We start from the raw sequence: 23,393 nt of genomic DNA on the forward strand, positions 1-23,393 counted from the left end.
CTTGTCTTTCTTCTCTCTGCAGCTCCTCATTACAGGCAATGGCACATAAAGATATAAGTATTCCCAAAGCTCGTTCACCATCCTGTGAATGAATCTTCCTTCTCAAGACCATGCTGGCAAACTCTTACATCCAGCTCTGTCCATGGCTCTTTTATTAGCTCAGATGTAATATGCATAGAAGATAATTCTACCTCCTTCTCAGGACTTCTCCGGGCAGACTAAGCATCCTCCACCTCCATGAGGTTATGCTTCTAGAAAAGATTTGGTCTCCAATTCAGTGCTGGACATGGACCAGCCTCGGGATACCTCAGATATGATGGACTCCTCCACTAAGGATTCTATAATCAGCACCAGGATGCCCAGTAAGATCTCCATTCTTGGTAATTCATTCCAGGGATCTATCTGTAAGGTACGAAAACACCCACTGATGATGGACATGATATCAGTCCCCATGGAACTCAGGGCCTCCCAGAAATCCACCCAATCTGCCCATGATGCAGCATCTCCACTAGGTAGTGACACTAGCTGGTGACAAGGGAGAAGTGTCACGTCAAGTACCTCTTCTTGCAAATGCTAACCAGCTGTCTCTTCCCCCTTCCACTCATGGGGGACCTCTCCTGGGCCTAATCTCTATTCAGGGCTTTGGGCTGACATGCACTCCTTCCATGTCTGATCAGTAATAGTGCCTATTCAGGGCCTTCATCCCCACTGGTCTTTCTTCACCACAGGCTGCCTTAGAATTTTCTGAAGAAATTAGTTTGGGACTCTCAATATTCACCCTAGTATCCTGGGTCTGGCCACTTCTGCTACTGCATGTTCCTGCTAACTGCCTCAAGGCATCCTACATTCCACTGCTATCCCCTGAAAAGGTGAATAACTTAGGGGGCCCAGCTGATGCTGCTGCAGTCTCTCTCTCTTTACCTCCACACCAGTTCCCTGACAGAACTGCTCACAAATTGGAGACATTCCTGAGCACCGCTGGGGGTGCTAATGCTGGACAGATCTCCAGTTCATACAATGAATACAAGCAATCTGCACATGTGACATTCATGAAACTTGGATCTCCTGAAATTGATGCTTCCCTTGATCCAGAGCTAAACCCAGTTCTTAACCCTGTAGGTCATTATCACCCTATGCAGAACAATTGACACACAACAGTTGGATTTTTCCTGTTCTCCAGCTGCTGTGACTACACTCTCACCACAACTCTTAGATGACTGCTATATCTCGTGCTGGTCTCTACTCCTTATTGGGACAATCTCCTCTAGATTGGCTCCTAGCTGTCAGAAGTGATGTGATGTCAGTTCTTAGGAGTGCAGTTCCACCTCCTCAGGGATGGGTGTGCTCATTAAACATGTGGTACTCCTTCCAGCCTACTGATGGGAAACATGGCCATCTTTGAAAAAATGGCAAATCCAAAAAAAGGAGGGTTTGATTGGAGAATGGCAAATCCAATCTGCAGGGTTTTATTGAGGAATGGAGGTTTAAAAAACTGTTGACATCAGATCCCACTGAAATTCAATAAAGAGAATGACGATTATATCTCCATATGAGCTAAAGGTAAGTTCTGCGGGTTTCTTTTATATTGTGATTTTTAAGTCTCCTTGTAGTTTGCTGAGTTTCTCTTAAAAATGAAGAACACTTTCCCAAGATGCAGACATATATGTGCCGATTTGCTGCAGTGTCGGGGAACACTGGTGGGAAAGACCGTTTGATGCTATGTTCAAACATTTGGATTAGAACAAATAACTAGATATTCAAGCATCTTCTCATCAGATGATTTGGTGCATTCAAAGGTAGGAATTACTGCTGAAGACCATATATTCTCAGGATTATATACATTTCAGCAAATAATATAAGGGACTTTATTTTCTATAAACTGCTTCTTTACAAATCTGGATCTCACTCTTGGATCATTGAAAAATTTGGGATCTTCTTAGTCTTGAGCAGTTTAAAGTTCTCAATTCTGAATACAGCCCATTGTGGAACTGTTTTGGACATTGATAGGGTTTAAGATATAAAAACTATGGTTCATCAACAGTGCTTGCTGGTTTGAGCTTTTTAAAGAAAAGAAAAACTAAGAAAATATTAACCTTTTCTACCAATATTTTTTTATTGTTATAAAGATATTATTAAAACAGTTTTGTAATAAATATATTTGTATAATAAAATTAAAAAAATGAAATATTATATTCATCTTTGATATGTTATATTAGTATTTGTAATAGTAGCATTTTCTTCTTTTTAACTTCTGATAAATGTATAATTATATTGTACTGTTTTCAAGATTCTATTAATTGTTTATGAACACTACAGCAGCTCATATTGGGTTTGTAGAAATGCAAAAAAGGTACATTTCAACTATTTTTTTTGTCAAAAACAGTGCAGTTTTTGCTTACAACCACATTGGGAGAATACTGTCTGGGACCCATGGAATGGGAACAGGCTTTCCTGTGAGGCCAAACAGAGCAGAGGTTACCACAAACACATACTTCAAGATTCTTCACCACACTCCTTCAAAAACTTCCCCAAGACTCCTTTCAGTGCCTCATGGTAGGTAGTTTTATGATCCCCAGATATAAATCCCTTTTGGGGAAAGAACCACCACTCTGTCATTCAGTTAAAACACACAAACCCTTTGAACGCCTTTTGAACCTTCTTTGCTAGAAGATTCCTTCTAGAACATTTTAGGACACTTCTGCCCTTCCATTGAACCATCCATATATAATTAAAGGGACAATTTCAAACCATATAAATTGAATTCAGCAGGGAAGAAGGTTTTGATTTTGAAATAACACATATTTGAAACACACATTTTTAGCTCTATGTTTCTTTTTCTAAATATAAATATTCAGAAAAATATTTTGATTTAACACATGCACCAATATTATTAGGAAATTATTTAAAAACAATTGGAAAACCCCTCACAAACAATCATTAATAATGAATACCATATACAAAAAGGGTTAAGATAATGTTCTATATATAGACTGTATACTAGCCAGTTCCCACAGAGTGTTCCGTGAAAAAGGGAATGAAAATGTGAACAATCACATACCCCATAGATCTATAAAGAGCAGAAAGCTGTGTTCAGAGATTCAGAATGTAATCATAGTTCACCAAAGACATTTCTTAGAAATAATGCCTTAAAAAATATATAAATCTGTCAGAAACTACCTTTTAAGTGGGGATCAAAAATTATACAAAAAAGAAATCCTCAGAAATATCCCCAACTTCTCTGCAAGAGCATTTCTGCATTATGAGAGAGAAAGGAAAGTGCACAAGTACTCACTTGTCTTGTTGTGAATTGTGTACATATGAAACTAAGCAGATGCATTATACTGTGATTCCAATTTTTAGTTTTCCCCTTGAGAAAGGCCTATCCAGATAGAAACCTGAAAAGGTTGTATGGCTTTTTTTTTATTTTAAGTAATTATGGTGTCTGAGAACAGTATTTTTGCTCCCTTTGCACATATTTATATATTTTGAGGGATTATTACTAGTAAATGTGTAATCATAGTGGACTAGTAAATGTGTAATCATAGTGGACTAGTCCCAGGAAAAGAATCTGGGCACTATTGTGGATAATATTTTAAAATCCTCAGTAGTGGTCAAAAAAAGCAAACAGAATTTTAGGAATTATTAGGAAAGGAATGGAGAATGAAACGGAAAATGTCATAATGCTTCTGTACTACTCCCGTGAGACCACAAGTAGAGTACTATGATTACACTCCAAAAGGGCAATTTTCAAAGCTCCTTTCCCAGGTTATCTGGAATATTGCCCTCCTGTCCAGCTGAAAGTTTATGTGGGCTTCCAGGACACTCTTACTTTTAGCTGGGTTAAGAAGAAGTGCTCCTGTGGGTGTCTTTAGGTTGTGGGAGTAAATCAGTGCACGTACATTTAATTGTCAAATGTATACACTTTTGATCCATGTTGGCCACCTTCACAAATTGTATGGGTAATTTTAGTGTGCATACTTTGTGGCTGCTTATTTTCAAAGGGAAATAATGTGACAAGGGAAGTAATCAAATTTGCAGATGGCACAAAATCATTCCAAGTAGTAAAATCACAAGCAGATTGTGAGAAACTGTAGCAAGACCTTGCGAAAGTGGGAGATTGGGCATCCAAATGGCAGATAACATTTAATGTGGAAAAGTACAAAGTGATGCACTTAGGTGAAAAATGCCCGACACTGTAGTTACATGATGCGAGGTTCCATATTAGAAGTTACAACCCAGGAAAAGGATCTGGGCACTATTGTGGATAATATTTTAAAATCCTCAGTAGTGGTAAAAAAAAAAAAAACCAAACAGAATGTTAGGAATTATTAGGAAAGGAATGGAGAATGAAACGGAAAATGTTATAATGCTTCTGTACTACTCCAGTGAGACCACAAGTAGAGTACTGTCTGAAATTCTGGTCACCGCATCTCAAAAAAGATATAGCTGAACTGGAAGGGTGATCAAAATGATAAAGGGGACGGAACATTCCCCCCTCCCCCCATGAGGAAAGGCTAAAGGGGTTAAGACTGTTCAACATGGAGAAAAGATGGCTGAGGGGGAATATGATAGGGGTCTATAAAATCATAAGTGGAATAGAATGGGTAAATGTGAATTGGTTATTTACCATTTCAAAAAATACAAAAACTAGGGGACACTCCATGAAGTTAGTCAGTTGCACATTTAAAACAAATCAGAGATTTTAATAAAATATATTTTCAGTCAATGAACAAGCTCTGGAATTCATTGCCGGAAGATGTATAAAGGCAGCTATCATGGATGGGTTTCAAAAAGATTTGGACAAATTCTTGGTGAAGTCTATAAACAGTTATTAAACAGATAGACTTGGGAAAAGCCACTATTTATCCCTGGGCGTTAGCAGCATGGGATCTATCTCTACTGTTTGGGTTCCTGGAAGGTACTTGTGACCTGGATTGGCCACTTTTGGAAACAGGATACTTGGCTGATGGACCCTTGGTATGTCAGTATGGCAATTCTTAAGTTCTTATGTTGTTAACTGACTGCAATATATGCAAGCTGAAATTGGCTGTATATATATTGTACTTAAAGCAGGCTATTAAAAATTGCCTCCAAATCTTTTTGTGAGCAGGTGTGTGCCCTTTATACAAAGAATGAAAACATAAAATAATAGGGATATGCTTCAGTTTGAAAGACAATAGTACATTTCAATTATATTTCCTTTTTTTTTTCATTTCATTTTGAAAACAAAATGAAGAAAAAACCTAACAAATTGTAGTTTGATTTTGTTTTGCTTGATTTTCAAATTGCAGACTGCCAGTTCTAGCAGGTACCTCCTCTACCAAAAAAATCCTGCAATATAAAAATTAGTAGAACATTTCCTCCCCCCCCCCCCCCCCCAATGGACTTGGCACAATTCTCCTGATGTCCTTGGATTCTCTGTCATATTTTCCTCCATCCATGAGTGAAATAGGAGCGGGAGCAATCCCATCACTCCTGTCCCACCAGTGTGATACTCCAAAATGGTACTGGCTGACCTAAGGCTGGTACCATTTTGGAATATGACTGTGTTCCAAAATAGTGCCAGCCTCGGGTCGGCCAGTATCTCTTTGAAATACAGCACCAGTGGAACAGAGGTGATTGAGGATGACTTCTGCCTCCTTTTCACGCACAGATGGAAGGCTGAGGAAATCTGGAGGGAGCTGGCAGGGGGCTTATATCTCAAAGCTTGGTGGCAGAGGACATTTTTTTAAATTTAATTTTGTTTTATTTAAATTTGTTTCTTTTTTCTATTTGTTTGTTTATTTCATTTAAAATAAATGAAACAAAACAAAAACAAGAAAAAAGGAAACATGGAAGAAGTACCAAACAGACCCTAATGGTGAGATCCATTCCCATTGTTCACTCCTAGCTCCTGGTAGCTAATAGTTATTAAGAGATAGCAAGAGTGAGGTGGAAAAAGTTTCAAACAAAAAGGCTCTTGAGCCTTCTGTACTGCTGGCCGTGGATCTCCAGGTGACACTGCTTCATCTTTGGAGATGCCGACAGTGGACTCCGGTCCCTGTGCTCCTGATCTTCATGTCCTGCCAGCTGTTGGTGGAGCTTCGGACAACATCGGCTCCGTCGTTGGAGTTCTGCTTCGACTGGATCCTTTCCTGTACTTGTCCCGTTCTCAGCGTGGTTCGTGACCAGCCTCCTTGGGCTGTGTAGGGTGTGCAGTGGGACAGGGTGGTCCGCGACCAGCCCATTGGGTCCGTCCGTGAAGGTGGGCTGAGTAGGGCACCCTGAGAAACAGTGCCAAAGTCTATCTCCCAGCTTTTGCGTAGTTCCTAGTCTGTGATGCCGTTGCATCAACCCGTCTTCGTCTGTGATGCCATCGCATCAACCCAAATCTTCGTCTGTGATGTCGTCGCATCAACCCAAGTCTGTCTCGTCTGTGATGCCGTCGCATCAACCCAAGTCTGTCATGTCTTTGTGTCAAGGTCCGTCTGCCCTCGACCTCAGGCCAGGCCTGCTGCTCCATGCCGATCCAAGTGGCAGGTCCGAAAGGGCTCAGAATGGTCGGAGGACCATTCACATTCCAACATCATCCTGTTGTTGGCCTTGGGAGCTTGCAGGCCTGGCAGAGGGTCAGACCATTTGCCATAGTGGAACATGCCATCAACCCTCGGTTCGGTCCTGGATCCATCTGGGGTCGGGCTGAGGCCCAAGGGCACACTAAACACCCCACCACATAACAATCATGAAATATATAAATACATCATTATATCAAAAGTATACAACCCCAATGCCAGCAAATCCCAATAAGATCTACCGATACATAGCATCACAAAATAGAATAACACTCCCTGGCATTCTAGTGCAAATCAGTAATATCAATCATTAACTGTGAGATAGCCAGTTAACCCATTCTAAACAAAAAACCTGAAAAACAGGGCGATGGTTTAAAAATGATAACACACAAACAACAAAAGAGAGCAAGTGCTGCACTTGAATAATTCACTCCAGAACACTTCCAATTAAACATTTCAGCAGATTTAAACATTTTCTGCTCTGTCCCTCCCAACGCAGCCTCGTGGCGAAACACGGGTTCCGTGTCGGAGGCACTGTTTAAAGTTTGTGGAGTTGCTACCACCAAGTAAAAGCATTTTCTACATTATACTAGAATTACTGTGTGGACTCTTACTTCGTTCTACACTTTATTCTTTACTGTGTATTAAAAATGATAACCACATCCCCAGAAGCAAGGTTACTGTCATAAGAAATGAACTGCTTCTCAATATCATGATAAGTCTTAATACTTACCTCCCACTCTATCCCAAAGCAATGGACTTCAACTTAACTATTCTCTTTTCAAGACTGGAGGAAACAGCCATACTTTCAGATGATATTTAAATATCAGCAACTTCTCTATGTGATGAAGATGTTGGGATAATTTATTCCGTAAAGATCTACACAGTATATGATTTTTTTGTTTTTCAATTCTTTTTTCACAATAAAAACCCCACCCTTTTTGGAAGCTGATTGCTACGATATAAAACATTCTTGTAACCCTTTCAGGGATATTTGTTTTTGTACTTTTTTCACCAGTATTGTTCACCAGTATTGTTCACCAGTATTTTTCCTGTTTGTGTGTGTGAATCCTGTGTAAAAATGATTGCAGCAATAACTGAGAATGGGAGAGTAAAAACAGCTAAATTGAGTCAAGTTGCTAGAAATGAAATAAGAGATGCATAGACCAACCCAAAAAAATCAGTATGGGCTCAATTCACTAGACATCATTTATTTATTTTAAAAAAAATTATATACCACCTAGATAAAGTTCCAAGTGATTTACAACAAGAAACCTCATAATCAAAATAGTTGTAAAAAATAAAATACATAAAACAAAGACAATAGGAGCTAATTTACTGAATATGCACAGCTTCAAATAGAATCATAAGCCTTGCAAAACATAAATGTTTTTAAAAGCTTATTAAAAGATTTTGTGCAAAATCTTAACTGCATCTGCTCTGGAAGACTATTCCAGATAACAGGACCTGCTATGGAAAATAGGGATGTGCAGAGCAAAATTTTATGTTCATATTTCTTATGTCCGAAAGTGGGTCCCACTTGCGGCCAATATGGACATAAAAAAAATCTAATGAGTTGGGTATATGTACATATGTCGCCCATTAAAGTCAATGGGGGAAGGATTTCCAGCCTATTTTTGGCTGCAGAATTGTGGTTTTCTTATCAATTGGCCCAGGAGAGAGTTCCCTTTCCTTTGTGCAGGGAAGTACTCCCTGGAAAGGGTCCACCCCTAGAGTTGTGTGTACCCGGTGTTTACATTGGCGTCCAGTGAATATCGTTGGCGTCTAGTGAATTCCGTTGGCGTCTAGTGAATTCAGACGGTACTTACGCACTTCAGCAGATGACAAAGGAATTGGAGGATCTCTCAGAAATAAGAATACGTGTGGGAATACAAGGTCTGGATGAACAGGCAGGCACAGCAATGGAGTTAAAACAGCAGTAGGAACACAAGGCCTGGATGAACAGGCACTTCATTCGAGGACAGAGGTCAATCCCAGCTAGGGACACAAGGCCTGCATGAACAGGCACAGGAACTAGGTTAAAACACTGGTAGCTCGCCAGCATCTTTCTGATGCATGCTAGAATATTGGCAGCGGTATGGGCATGGTCCGTCAGGTGGGTGTGCAGTAAAGCCCACCTCCACCCTCATGCTTGTTCAGGGAAGGACTCCCTGGAACGGGTCCACCCCTAGAGTTGTGTGTACCCGGTGTTTACATTGGCGTCCAGTGAATATCGTTGGCGTCTAGTGAATTCCGTTGGCGTCTAGTGAATTCAGACTGTACTTACGCACTTCAGCTGATGACAAAGGAATTGGAGCCTAGGATCTCTCACAAATAAGAATACGTGTGGGAACACAAGGCCTGGATGAACAGGTACATCATTCGAGGACAGAGGTCAATTCCAGCTAGGGACACAAGGCCTGCATGAACAGGCACAGCAACCAGGTTAAAACACTTGTGGGAACACAAGGCCTGGATGAACAGGCACAGCCACTGAGTTAAAACACCTGTGGGAACACAAGGCCTGGATGAACAGGCACCGCCACTGAGTTAAAACACCTGTGGGAACACAAGGCCCGGAAGAATGGGTACAGCAACTGAGTTAAAACACCTGTGGGAACACAAGGCCGGGATGAAGAGGCGCAGCAGTCGAGCACAGAGGTCGATCCCAGCTAGGGACACAAGGCCTGGATGAAGAGGCACATCATTCGAGGACAGAGTTCAATCACAGCTAGGGACACAAGCCGCGGAGGAAAAGACACTAACCAGGATCCTCCAAGCCCTCATTTTCTCCAAATTAGACTACTGCAACTCTACATTTCTTGGACTCCCTTCCTCATACACAAAACCACTCCAAATGGTTCAAAACGCAGCAGCCCGTCTACTAACAAACACTAGGAAAAGAGACCACATTTCCCCAGTCCTAAAAGACCTCCACTGGTTACCAATTCAGTTCAGAGTCATTTACAAATCCATCACCTTGATATACAAAATCTTTCACCAACACACCATAATCGACCTACAAATTCCTCTCCGTTTATACAAATGCACAAGACCGACCAGGGAAGCCTACAGAGGATGCCTCCTTGTTCCACCCTCCAAAACCACTTATCACAGCACCTTTAGAGATTGAGCCCTTTCCACAGCAGGTCCACCGTTATGGAACTCCATCCCCCCAGATCTCAGAAATGAACCTTGCCTCCTAACCTTTCGGAAAAGACTCAAGACATGGCTTTTCAGGCAAGCCTTCCCGAACTGCACCTAACACACACCATCAATAAATTCTCAGCTCAGAAGCTGTATATATTGGACGCCATATTTGTAATGTACTCTTGTATATTTTTATATTCTACACATGTATATAATTAACCTCCTCTATCCCTCTTTATTTCTTACACTCCCAGTTCATAGCCCCAGTTAATTGTAACTGCATCTCTTCACCACGTGTATTTATGTTATAGGTTGTTTTCTTTGCACCCCTGTTTTCTGTAAAGCGACATCATGTGAACGATTTCATGAATGCCGGTATAAAAAAACCTTAAATAAATAAAATAAATAAGTAAGTACCGCAAGGGAAAGTTGAAAACAACTTTGAAGAGGGAGTTCAAGAGGGCGTGAAATTGTAAAGAGGTAAATGGGTGGGGTCCGTGCAGTCCGCCCGCAGGATTCAACCCGGCGGGTTCGGTCGGACCGGGGTTTCGGCGGATCCCCCACCCCCACCCCTTTCGCGGGGGGTGGGGGAGGGGCGGGGAACGCCTCCCGGACGGCCCCGGCCCCCGCAGGGCGCATTTCCTCTGCGGCGGTGCGCCGCGACCGGCTACGGTTCGGCTGGGAAGGCCCAGGGGGGGCAGGTGGCCTGCTGCTCCAGCGGCGCGTGTTATAGCCCCCCCTCCCGGCGTTTCCTCCTTCCCCTTTGGCAACTGTTAACTTGTCTTAACCTCATTCACTACATCTATGCAGACGATGTTCAGATTCTTATTCCCATAACAGAATCTATTAACAAACTTGGCTATTCTTACAAGCCTTCCCTGATCCTTCAAACTTTCACTAGATAAGTAAAGCTACTCAGCTTTCAATATGGAACTTCGCCCCTCCAATATTCTCCTCATTTAGCTACCCTACTTATGCACTTCAGAAAATGACAAAGGAATTGGAAGATCTCTCAGAAATAATAATACGTGTGGGAACACAAGGTCTGGATGAACAGGCAGGCACAGCAATGGACTTAAAACACCAGTAGGAACACTAGGCCTGGATGAAGAGGCACATCATTCTAGGACAGAGGTCAATCCCACCTATGGACACAAGCCGCGGAGGAAAAGAAACTAACCAGGATTCCCTCCGTAACGGCGAGTGAAGAGGGAAGAGCCCAGCGCCGAATCCCCGCTCGTCCGGCGGGCGCGGGAAATGTGGCGTACGGAAGATCGCCTCTCTGGCGCCGCTCGGGGCCCCAAGTCCTTCTCATCAAGCCTCAGCCCGCGGACGGTGTTAGGCCGGTAGCGGCCCCCGGCGCTCCGGGACCGGGTTTTCTCGTAGTCTGTTTGTTTGGGAATGCAGGCCAAAGTGGGTGGTAAACTCCATCTAAGGTTAAATACCATTTCCGGCGCGTGTTATTGCCCCCCCCCCCCCCCCCCCCGGCAGCAGCTTCGCCGTTTCCCCCGCCGTTTCCTCCTTCCCCTTTGCCAACTGTTAAGTAGTCAACCTCATTCACTACATCTATGCAGACGATGTTCAGATTCTTATTCCCATAACAGAATCTATTAACAAAGCCATCGCACTTTGGAACAACAGCTTACAAGCCATCACTAATCTCCTCAACAGTCAAAGCATGAGATCTTATTAAGAAACTGACATTATCCTCAACAAATTCTTACTCCTAGCAAAACCTATACCAAGTAAGTACACAGGGGTCTGTATTTTCATACCCCATTGCTTGCTGTTTGAATACCGCTCTTGCCGTACCGACCCGCAGGGTCCACCTAGGGACACAAGCTGTGGAGGAAAAGAAACTAACCAGGATTCCCTCAGTAACGGCGAGTGAAGAGGGAAGAGCCCAGCGCCGAATCCCCGCCTGTCCGGCGGGCGCGGGAAATGTGGCATACGGAAGACCGGCTCCCCAGCGCCGCTCGGGGGCCCAAGTCCTTCTGATGGAGGATCAGCCGGCGGACGGTGTTAGGCCGGTAGTGGCCCCCCAATAAAACCACCAAAGACTGCTTCTATAAACTGCAAGTTTAAAAAAGGATAAGACCACTCTTCCACGCCAAACACTTCAGAACCATCCTCCAAGCCCTCATTTTCTACTACTGCAACTCTACATTACTTGGACTCCCTTCCTCATACACGAAACCACTCCAAATGGTTGAAAACGCAGCAGCCCGTCTACTAACAAACACTAGGAAAGGAGGCCACATTTCCCCAGTCCTAAAAGACCTCCACTGGTTACCAATTCAGTTCAGAGTCATTTACAAATCCATCACCTTGATATAAAAAATCATTCACCAACACACCATTATCGACCTACAAATTCCTCTCCGTTTATTCAAATGCACAAGACCGACCAGGGAAGCCTACAGCGGATGCAATGCCGGTATAAATAAATAAAATAAATAAATAAAATCAATAAGTACGTAAGGGAAAGTTGAAAATAACTTTCAAGAGCGAGTTCAAAAGGGCGGGAAACCGTTAAGAGTTAAACGGGTGGGGTGCGTGCAGTCCGCCTGGAGGATTGAACCCGGCGGGTTCGGTGGGACCGGGGGTGGTTTAGGCGCATCCCCCACCCCTTTCGCGGGGGGGCGGGGAACGCCTCCCGGACGGCCCCGGCCCCGTCCAGGAATAAAAAAAATAAAGTAAAGCAGTAAAATCAATAAGTACGTAAGGGAAAGTTGAAAACAACTTTCAAGAGCGAGTTCAAAAGGGCGGGAAACCGTTAAGAGTTAAACAGGTGAGGTGCGTGCAGTCCGCGGCCCCGGCCCCGTCCAGGAATAAAAAAATAAAGTAAATATATAAAATCAATAAGTACGTAAGGGAAAGTTGAAAACAACTTTCAAGAGCGAGTTCAAAAGGGCGGGAAACCGTTAAGAGTTAAACAGGTGAGGTGCGTGCAGTCCGCGGCCCCGGCCCCGTCCAGGAATAAAAAAATAAAGTAAATATATAAAATCAATAAGTACGTAAGGGAAAGTTGAAAACAACTTTCAAGACCGAGTTCAAAAGGGCGGGAAACCGTTAAGAGTTAAACGGGTGGGGTGCGTGCAGTCCGCCTGGAGGATTGAACCCGGCGGCGGCTTCGGTGGGACCGGGGGTGGTTTCGGCGCATCCCCCACCCCTTTCGCGGGGGGGCGGGGAACGCCTCCCGGACGGCCCCGGCCCCGTCCAGGAATAAAAAAAATAAAGTAAATATATAAAATCAATAAGTACGTAAGGGAAAGTTGAAAACAACTTTCAAGAGCGAGTTCAAAAGGGCGGGAAACCGTTAAGAGTTAAACGGGTGAGGTGCGTGCAGTCCACCTGGAGGATTGAACCCGGCGGGTTCGGTGGGACTGGGGGTGGTTTAGGCGCATCCCCCACCCCTTTCGCGGGGGGGCGGGGAACGCCTCCCGGACGGCCCCGGCCCCGTCCAGGAATAAAAAAAATAAAGTAAAGCAGTAAAATCAATAAGTACGTAAGGGAAAGTTGAAAACAACTTTCAAGAGCGAGTTCAAAAGGGCGGGAAACCGTTAAGAGTTAAACAGGTGAGGTGCGTGCAGTCCGCGGCCCCGGCCCCGTCCAGGAATAAAAAAATAAAGTAAATATATAAAATCAATAAGTACGTAAGGGAAAGTTGAAAACAACTTTCAAGACCGAGTTCAAAAGGGCGGGAAACCGTTAAGAGTTAAACGGGTGGGGTGCGTGCAGTCCGCCTGGAGGATTGAACCCGGCGGCGGCTTCGGTGGGACCGGGGGTGGTTTCGGCGCATCCCCCACCCCTTTCGCGGGGGGGCGGGGAACGCCTCCCGGACGGCCCCGGCCCCGTCCAGGAATAAAAAAAATAAAGTAAAGCAGTAAAATCAATAAGTACGTAAGGGAAAGTTGAAAACAACTTTCAAGAGCGAGTTCAAAAGGGCGGGAAACCGTTAAGAGTTAAACGGGTGAGGTGCGTGCAGTCCACCTGGAGGATTGAACCCGGCGGGTTCGGTGGGACTGGGGGTGGTTTAGGCGCATCCCCCACCCCTTTCGCGGGGGGGGCGGGGAACGCCTCCCGGACGGCCCCGGCCCCGTCCAGGAATAAAAAAAATAAAGTAAATATATAAAATCAATAAGTACGTAAGGGAAAGTTGAAAACAACTTTCAAGAGCGAGTTCAAAAGGGCGGGAAACCGTTAAGAGTTAAACGGGTGAGGTGCGTGCAGTCCGCGGCCCCGGCCCCGTCCAGGAATAAAAAAATAAAGTAAATATATAAAATCAATAAGTACGTAAGGGAAAGTTGAAAACAACTTTCAAGAGCGAGTTCAAAAGGGCGGGAAACCGTTAAGAGTTAAACGGGTGAGGTGCATGCAGTCCGCCTGGAGGATTGAACCCGGCGGGTTCGGTGGGACCGGGGGTGGTTTAGGCGCATCCCCCACCCCTTTCGCGGGGGGGCGGGGAACGCCTCCCGGACGGCCCCGGCCCCGTCCAGGAATAAAAAAAATAAAGTAAATATATAAAATCAATAAGTACGTAAGGGAAAGTTGAAAACAACTTTCAAGAGCGAGTTCAAAAGGGCGGGAAACCGTTAAGAGGTAAACGGGTGGGGTGCGTGCAGTCCGCGGCCCCGGCCCCGTCCAGGAATAAAAAAATAAAGTAAATATATAAAATCAATAAGTACGTAAGGGAAAGTTGAAAACAACTTTCAAGAGCGAGTTCAAAAGGGCGGGAAACCGTTAAGAGTTAAACGGGTGGGGTGCGTGCAGTCCGCCTGGAGGATTGAACCCGGCGGCGGGTTCGGTGGGACCGGGGGGGCTTTCGGCGCATCCCCCACCCCTTTCGCGGGGGGGCGGGGAACGCCTCCCGGACGGCCGCAGGGCGCATTTCCTCCGCGGCGGAGCGCCGCAACCGGCTCCGTGTCGGCTGGGAAGGCCCAGGGGGGGCAGGTGGCCCGCCGCTCCGGCGGCGCATGTTATAGCCCCCCCTGGCAGCAGCTTTGCCGTTACCCCCCGCCGTTTCCTCCTTCCCCTTTGCCAACTGTTAAGTAGTCTTAACCTCATTCACTACATCTATGCAGACGATGTTCAGATTCTTATTCCCATAACAGAATCTATTAAGAAAGCCATCGCACTTTGGAACAACAGCTTACAAGCCGAAGCCACCACTAATCTCCTCAACAGTCTAAACCTGGTCCTCAATGCCTCTAAAACTAAACTCCTCTTCATTTCCTACAAGCAAGAAAACCTCCCATCTCAGATCCATCACAAACACCTTCTCACCCACAACCATGTGAGAGACCTGGGAGTAATTATAGACAACCGTCTTGACCTAAAGAATATGATCCAAACCACAACTGTAAGATATAATATTATATCTTAATGGGCCTCGACAAAGGAAACTCTTTCCTATTGATCTTGTTAGACCTTTCCGCAGCGTTCGACACGGTCAACCACGCCATCCTCCTAAACCAGCTTTCGTCCATAGGAATCAGCGGCACCGTCCGATCCTGGTTCAAAACGTTTCTCGATAACAGAGGTTACAAAGTTAAACTCCAAAACAAGGAATCCTCAAGATTTGACTCTGTCATAGGAGTCCCTCAAGGTTCTTGATTATCTCCGACCCTATTTAATATCTATCTTCTTCCTCTCTGCCAACTTCTTACCGACCTCAATCTAAAGTACTTCCTTTACGCAGATGATATTGAAATCATCATCCATATCAAAGACACATACTCTAAAACTCTTGACTACTGGGAAACATGCCTCCAGAAAATCAAACAAGTAGTAAACAACCTACACCTCATCTTAAACTCATCCAAGACAGAAATCCTACTCATCTCTCCTGAAAACAATATCTCCAACACTACTCTTCCCACCAACCTACCTACCACACAAGTTACAGACTTAGGAGTGATAATAGACAACCGGCTAAACTTCAAGGCACATATCAACAAAACAACCAAAGACTGCTTCTATAAACTCCAGGTTCGGAAGAGGATAAGACCTCTTTTCCATGCTCAAGACTTCAGAACGATCATCCAAGCAGTCATTTTTGCGAAATTAGACTACTGCAGTTCCCTATTGCTAGGTCTGCCCTCATCCTATTCCAAACCACTACAGATGGTTCAAAATTCAGCAGCCCGATTACTAACAGGCGCAAGAAAGAGAGACCACATATCTCCCATTCTGAAAGAGTTACATTGGCTACCCGTCCACTTCCGTATCATCTATAAAGCCATATGTGTCATCTTCAAAACTATTCATCAACGCATCTTATGCACTTTAGCTGATGACAAAGGAATCGGAAAATCTCTCAGAAATAAGAATACGCGTGGGAACACAAGGTCTGGATGAACAGGCACATCATTTGAGGACAGATGTCAATCCCAGCTAGGGACACAAGCAGCGTAGGAAAAGAAACTAACCAGGATTCCCTCAGTAACGGCGAGTGAAGAGGGAAGAGCCCAGCGCCGAATCTCCGCCACTCCGGGTTCGGGGATCTGAACCCGACTCCCTTTCGATCGGCCGAGGACGACGGAGGCCATCGCCCGTCCCTTCCGAACGGCGCTCGCCTATCTGTTAGGACCGGCTGACCCATGTTGAACTGCTGTTCACATGGAACCCTTCTCCACTTCGGCCTTGAAGAAGAATGCTCAGTCTGTTTAAAAGAACAAAATTAACGGACCCACTCAAGGAATATGCTCAGTCTGTTTAAAATAAGAAAATTAACGGACCCACTCTGAAGGTCAATGCTCAGTCTGTTTAAAAGAACAAAATTAACGGACCCACTCAAGGACTATGCTCAGTCTGTTTAAAAGAACACAATTAACGGACCCACTCTGAAGGTCAATGCTCAGTCTGTTTAAAATAGCAATATCAACAGACCCACTCTGAAGGACAATGCTCAGTCTGTTTAAAAGAACAAAATTAACGGACCCACTCAAGGACTATGCTCAGTCTGTTTAAAAGAACACAATTAACGGACCCACTCTGAAGGTCAATGCTCAGTCTGTTTAAAATAGCAATATCAACAGACCCACTCTGAAGGACAATGCTCAGTCTGTTTAAAAGAACAAAATGGAACTGCCCAGCTAGGGACACAAGGCCTGGAGGAACAGGCACATCATTGGTGGACAGAGGTCAATCCCGGCTAGGGACACAAGGCCTGGAGGGACAGGCAGGCACAGCAATGGAGTTAAAACACCAGTAGAAACACAATGGCTGGAGGTACAGGCAGGAACAGCAACGGAGTTAAAACACTTGTGGGAACACAAGGCCTGGAGGAACAGGCACATCATTGGAGGACAGAGGTCAATCCCAGCTAGGGACACAAGTCGCATAGGAAAAGAAACTGACCAGGATTCCCTCAGTAACGGCGAGTGAAGAGGGAAGAGCCCAGCGCCGATTCTCCACCACTCCGGGTTCGTGGATCTGAACCCGACTCCCTTTCGATCGGCCGAGGATGACGGAGGCCATCGCCCGTCCCTTCCGAACGGCGCTCGCCTATCTGTTAGGACCGGCTGACCCATGTTGAACTGCTGTTCACATGGAACCCTTCTCCACTTCGGCCTTGAAGAAGAAAGCTCAGTCTGTTTAAAATAAGAAAATTAACGGACCCACTCTGAAGGTCAATGCTCAGTCTGTTTAAAATAGCAATATCAACAGACCCACTCTGAAGGACAATGCTCAGTCTGTTTAAAATAACAAAATGGAACTGCCCAGCTAGGGACACAAGGCCTGGAGGTACAGGCAGGAACAGCAACGGAGTTAAAACACTTGTGGGAACACTAGGGCTGCACAGTAGATGCCGGTCAGACACAGCGATTCATGTCAAGAACATGTGCTGCAGTGCTTACTGCTTACATTATCTTGAGCATAGGAGGCAATTGGAACTGCTGCAAGGCTCCTTTCAATAGCTTTTATTCATCTTGCCATTCACAAGGAAAATCGGGAAAGCCAAGCACTGGCAGGTTTACTTTCAAAAACACTAGCATTTCCATCAAGACCGGTGAAAGCCTTGAGCGGTGAGGGCTCATGATATCCCCTGTCATTGAAAAAACACGTTCACTGGGCACACTTGTTGGTGGACATGACAGATATCCTTCAGCCACTTTGGCTAGGTGTGGCCAGACAGTGGACTTGTGTGCCCAATATGCCAGCGGATCTGTCTGCGTATTCTCTATCGGCTCTGAGAGATACCGTTTCACTGACAGCTCTGCTGCTGTCTCCTCCTGTGCTTGGGAGGGCTGAGAGTCACTCAATCCAGTTACTTTCTCTCTCGCCTGTTGCACTACTGATGTATCTTTATGGCCAACATGCCTTGGGCGTTCTGACGTTGAGGTGGAGGCACTAGTAATAGTATCTGTCACTGACACAGTCCTTCTCCTGCCAGGGATAGCAGCAGCACAACTCTGTGACGTGCCTGCTGTTTCCACCTGTGCTTCAAGCCTAATCTGTCTCCGCCTATGGTGCTCCTGTTCACGGACCTGTGCTAACAACAGCTCCTTCACAAATGACAGACAATTGGTCTGTAGGGCGATTTTACCTTTCACACGGGGATCACAGACAGAGGCGAGCATGTATGTGCTGTCCTCTGTTAAAGGCCTTAATCTGTCTTTCACCTGCTGCTGCAAAACGTCCACACACTGCAGCACCTCAGCAGTCATTCCCTCTTGCCGTTTAATGCCTTCCAAATGGTCATCCAGGAATTTCACTATAGGGATGATGTCAGCCAAGGTGGAACTTCTGGAACTCAGCTCCTCCGTGACGTCCTTGAAGGGCTGCAGGATTTTTACCAGCTGACTCATGACTAACCAATCGTGATGCCCTAGGGGATTCTGTACACCTATGTCTATTGTACCAGAAAGTTCATGAAGGGGTGTCTGCAGCTCCAATAACCTCTCCAGCATCATAAAGGTGGAATTCCACCGGGTGGGAACGTCTTGAATGAGACGCTTCTCGGGCATATCCAAAGCAGTCTGATTTTCTCGGAGAACCTGCCCCGCCCTGACACTTCTGTGGAAGTGTGCTGCTATGTTCCTGCACTTCTGTATTAACCTACGCAGGTATTCAGTCTCCTTGTCCTTGGACTCCAAGCCCAAACCTGACTTCACTACCAGATGCAGAGTGTGTGCAAAACATCGGATGTTCTTAAACCGCCCATCGCTTATTGCCTTAACCATGTTTGCACCGTTGTCTGTGACAAAAAAGCCTGCCCGCGTTTTACTGTCTCGCTGGTGTACTTTCCAGCTCGCCAGCATCTTTCTGATGCATGCTAGAATATTGGCAGCGGTATGGGCATGGTCCGTCAGGTGGGTGTTCAGTAAAGCCCACCTCCACCCTGATGCTTGTTCAGTAATAGAGCTGCTGGCTGCCCCTGCCTCTGCCATGTCCCACCAGTGTGCTGTCAGAGAGAGGTAAGAGTGTGCAGCATTCATGGCGGTCCAGATATCGCAGGTGAAATGCACTCTTCCGTCTGCCTTACCTAGCAGTGCTTGCACGCGACTGACACAGTGCTTGTACAGGCTGGGGATGACCTTTCTACTAAATGTGGTTCTGGAGGGGACTTTGTAATTTGGAAGTACGACCTTCAAGAAACGTTTGAAACCCACATTCTCAACTAACTGCAGGGGCTGGTCATCAAGGGCAATCATTTCCCCAATGCTCCTGGTTACTACTTTTGCGGCTGCCTGCCTCCTACCCCGGGATAGCGTTACCGCACTCCACCCCATTTCCTCCATGGTGCATTGTCGCTTCTCCCACATGTCAGTGGGTTTCTGGCCTGCCGCCTGACTGCTAGAAGGGTATGAGGGCGTGGGCTGACTCTGCTGCTTTCCTACCACTGCACCCTGGTTGGAAGGGGAAGGGGTCCCCTGACGGAAAATGCTACCATCCCCAGATGGCAGTAATCTTGTTGGGTGTTGCCTCTTAACATGATACTCCATGCCAAAATTTGACAGATGTCCCAGTTGCTTGCCTCTGCTAATATCCCTGGCACAGTAATTACACCGAGCATAACGCGGGTCTTCTGTCACTTTAAAATGTGCCCAGATCGCAGATTTCTTTTGTGATCCTCCTCTCTTTCCCGCCCTGGGGGTGGATGGTGGCACTGGAGTTGAGGTACTACTGGGTGTGGGTGGTGCACCCACTGCACCCGGCGAAGCAATGCCAGCGGGGGCAACAGTCACCCTCTGTCTCCCTTCTGACAGCTCTTCCTCCTCCTCGATATCAGTGGAATGTCTCCCCTGCCGCAGATTTCTGGAGGTGGAGGCTAAAACAGGACTAACTGACAATTCTACCGAAGATTGCTCAGGTATAACATCTTCCGTTTCTGATGAGAATCCCATCCAAGAAGATTCTTCTTCTGAATCAGAAGCTAACAGTGCCAGCGCTACCTTGTCACCGCAAAGTTTTGCAGGACACTTCTGTCCCCTGGCTGCTCTTGGGTGTGTAACTTTTGTCTGGCTAGACTCTGCCTCCTCTTCACTCTCCTCCAAAACTACAGTGCCAGAAACAGGTGCTGGCGATTGCAAAGTTTCATGGTCTGATTTCTTTTTTTTTGCCATGGAACTGCCATCCCCTACAAAGACGTTTGATTGCGACAGTTGCCTTTTTACCTGTACTGGTGGTGTTGCGCTGGTGTCTTTTGCGGTGCCTCCGCTGCCATTCCCACTAAGTCGCTTGCATCTCCCTTTCCCTGACATTATGGATTTAATGTCAATGAGTACTAGTGGTAACACTGCCCACTGTCCCACAATAATAATGTTCGGTCAGTTTAAAATAACTAAATTAACAGACCCACTCAAGAAGAATGCTCAGTCTGTTTAAAATAACAAAATGAACGGACCAAGTCAAGGACAATGCGGTTAAGTCTGTTTAAAAATAGCAGATTGAACAGACTCGCTGAAGGCCAATCTTCACTCTGTTTATGCCCACTGCCTGCCTGGCAATGCACGGAATGTGTCTGTCTGTGTGTGTGCAGTGAGTGCACAGAGAACAAGCTTCCTTTTCAGTAGATATGAGGCAGGGTACTCCCAGCCCTGGAACTGCTGCCCACCCAGCACTGAACCACTCAAGGACAATGCGGTTAAGTCTGTTTAAAAATAGCAAATGTAACAGACTCGCTGAAGGGCAATGTTCACTCTGTTTACAATGCCCACTGCCTCACTGCCTGCCTGGCAATGCACGGAATGTGTCTGTCTGTGTGCACTGCAGTGCACATAGAACTAAAGTAGATATGAGGCAGGGTACTCCCAGCACTGGAACTGCTGCCCACCCAGCACTGAACCACTGAAGGAGAATGTGTTCACTCTGTTTACAATGCCCACTGCCTCACTGCCTGCCTGGCAATGCACGGAATGTGTCTGTGTGTGTGCAGTGAGTGCACAGAGAACAAGCTTCCTTTTCAGTAGATATGAGGCAGGGTACTCCCAGCCCTGGAACTGCTGCCCACCCAGCACTGAACCACTCAAGGACAATGCGGTTAAGTCTGTTTAAAAATAGCAAATGTAACAGACTCGCTGAAGGGCAATGTTCACTCTGTTTACAATGCCCACTGCCTCACTGCCTGCCTGGCAATGCACGGAATGTGTCTGTCTGTGTGCACTGCAGTGCACATAGAACTAAAGTAGATATGAGGCAGGGTACTCCCAGCACTGGAACTGCTGCCCACCCAGCACTGAACCACTGAAGGAGAATGTGTTCACTCTGTTTACAATGCCCACTGCCTCACTGCCTGCCTGGCAATGCACGGAATGTGTCTGTGTGTGTGCAGTGAGTGCACAGAGAACAAGCTTCCTTTTCAGTAGATATGAGGCAGGGTACTCCCAGCCCTGGAACTGCTGCCCAGTGCCCACCCAGCACTGAACCACTCAAGGAGAATGCTTTTAAGTCTGTTTAAAAATAGCAAATGTAACAGACTCGCTGAAGGGCAATGTTCACTCTGTTTACAATGCCCACTGCCTCACTGCCTGCCTGGCAATGCACGGAATGTGTCTGTCTGTGTGCACTGCAGTGCACATAGAACTAAAGTAGATATGAGGCAGGGTACTCCCAGCACTGGAACTGCTGCCCACCCAGCACTGAACCACTGAAGGAGAATGTGTTCACTCTGTTTACAATGCCCACTGCCTCACTGCCTGCCTGGCAATGCACGGAATGTGTCTGTGTGTGTGCAGTGAGTGCACAGAGAACAAGCTTCCTTTTCAGTAGATATGAGGCAGGGTACTCCCAGCCCTGGAACTGCTGCCCACCCAGCACTGAACCACTCAAGGACAATGCGGTTAAGTCTGTTTAAAAATAGCAAATGTAACAGACTCGCTGAAGGGCAATGTTCACTCTGTTTACAATGCCCACTGCCTCACTGCCTGCCTGGCAATGCACGGAATGTGTCTGTCTGTGTGCACTGCAGTGCACATAGAACTAAAGTAGATATGAGGCAGGGTACTCCCAGCACTGGAACTGCTGCCCACCCAGCACTGAACCACTGAAGGAGAATGTGTTCACTCTGTTTACAATGCCCACTGCCTCACTGCCTGCCTGGCAATGCACGGAATGTGTCTGTGTGTGTGCAGTGAGTGCACAGAGAACAAGCTTCCTTTTCAGTAGATATGAGGCAGGGTACTCCCAGCCCTGGAACTGCTGCCCACCCAGCACTGAACCACTCAAGGACAATGCGGTTAAGTCTGTTTAAAAATAGCAAATGTAACAGACTCGCTGAAGGGCAATGTTCACTCTGTTTACAATGCCCACTGCCTCACTGCCTGCCTGGCAATGCACGGAATGTGTCTGTCTGTGTGCACTGCAGTGCACATAGAACTAAAGTAGATATGAGGCAGGGTACTCCCAGCACTGGAACTGCTGCCCACCCAGCACTGAACCACTGAAGGAGAATGTGTTCACTCTGTTTACAATGCCCACTGCCTCACTGCCTGCCTGGCAATGCACGGAATGTGTCTGTGTGTGTGCAGTGAGTGCACAGAGAACAAGCTTCCTTTTCAGTAGATATGAGGCAGGGTACTCCCAGCCCTGGAACTGCTGCCCAGTGCCCACCCAGCACTGAACCACTCAAGGAGAATGCTTTTAAGTCTGTTTAAAAATAGCAAATGTAACAGACTCGCTGAAGGGCAATGTTCACTCTGTTTACAATGCCCACTGCCTCACTGCCTGCCTGGCAATGCACGGAATGTGTCTGTCTGTGTGCACTGCAGTGCACATAGAACTAAAGTAGATATGAGGCAGGGTACTCCCAGCACTGGAACTGCTGCCCACCCAGCACTGAACCACTGAAGGAGAATGTGTTCACTCTGTTTACAATGCCCACTGCCTCACTGCCTGCCTGGCAATGCACGGAATGTGTCTGTGTGTGTGCAGTGAGTGCACAGAGAACAAGCTTCCTTTTCAGTAGATATGAGGCAGGGTACTCCCAGCCCTGGAACTGCTGCCCACCCAGCACTGAACCACTCAAGGACAATGCGGTTAAGTCTGTTTAAAAATAGCAAATGTAACAGACTCGCTGAAGGGCAATGTTCACTCTGTTTACAATGCCCACTGCCTCACTGTCTGCCTGGCAATGCACGGAATGTGTCTGTCTGTGTGCACTGCAGTGCACATAGAACTAAAGTAGATATGAGGCAGGGTACTCCCAGCCCTGGAACTGCTGCCCAGTGCCCACCCAGCACTGAACCA

Source organism: Rhinatrema bivittatum, chromosome 10 (assembly GCF_901001135.1).
Source record: "Rhinatrema bivittatum chromosome 10, aRhiBiv1.1, whole genome shotgun sequence".
NCBI classification, from domain to species: Eukaryota; Metazoa; Chordata; class Amphibia; order Gymnophiona; family Rhinatrematidae; genus Rhinatrema; species Rhinatrema bivittatum.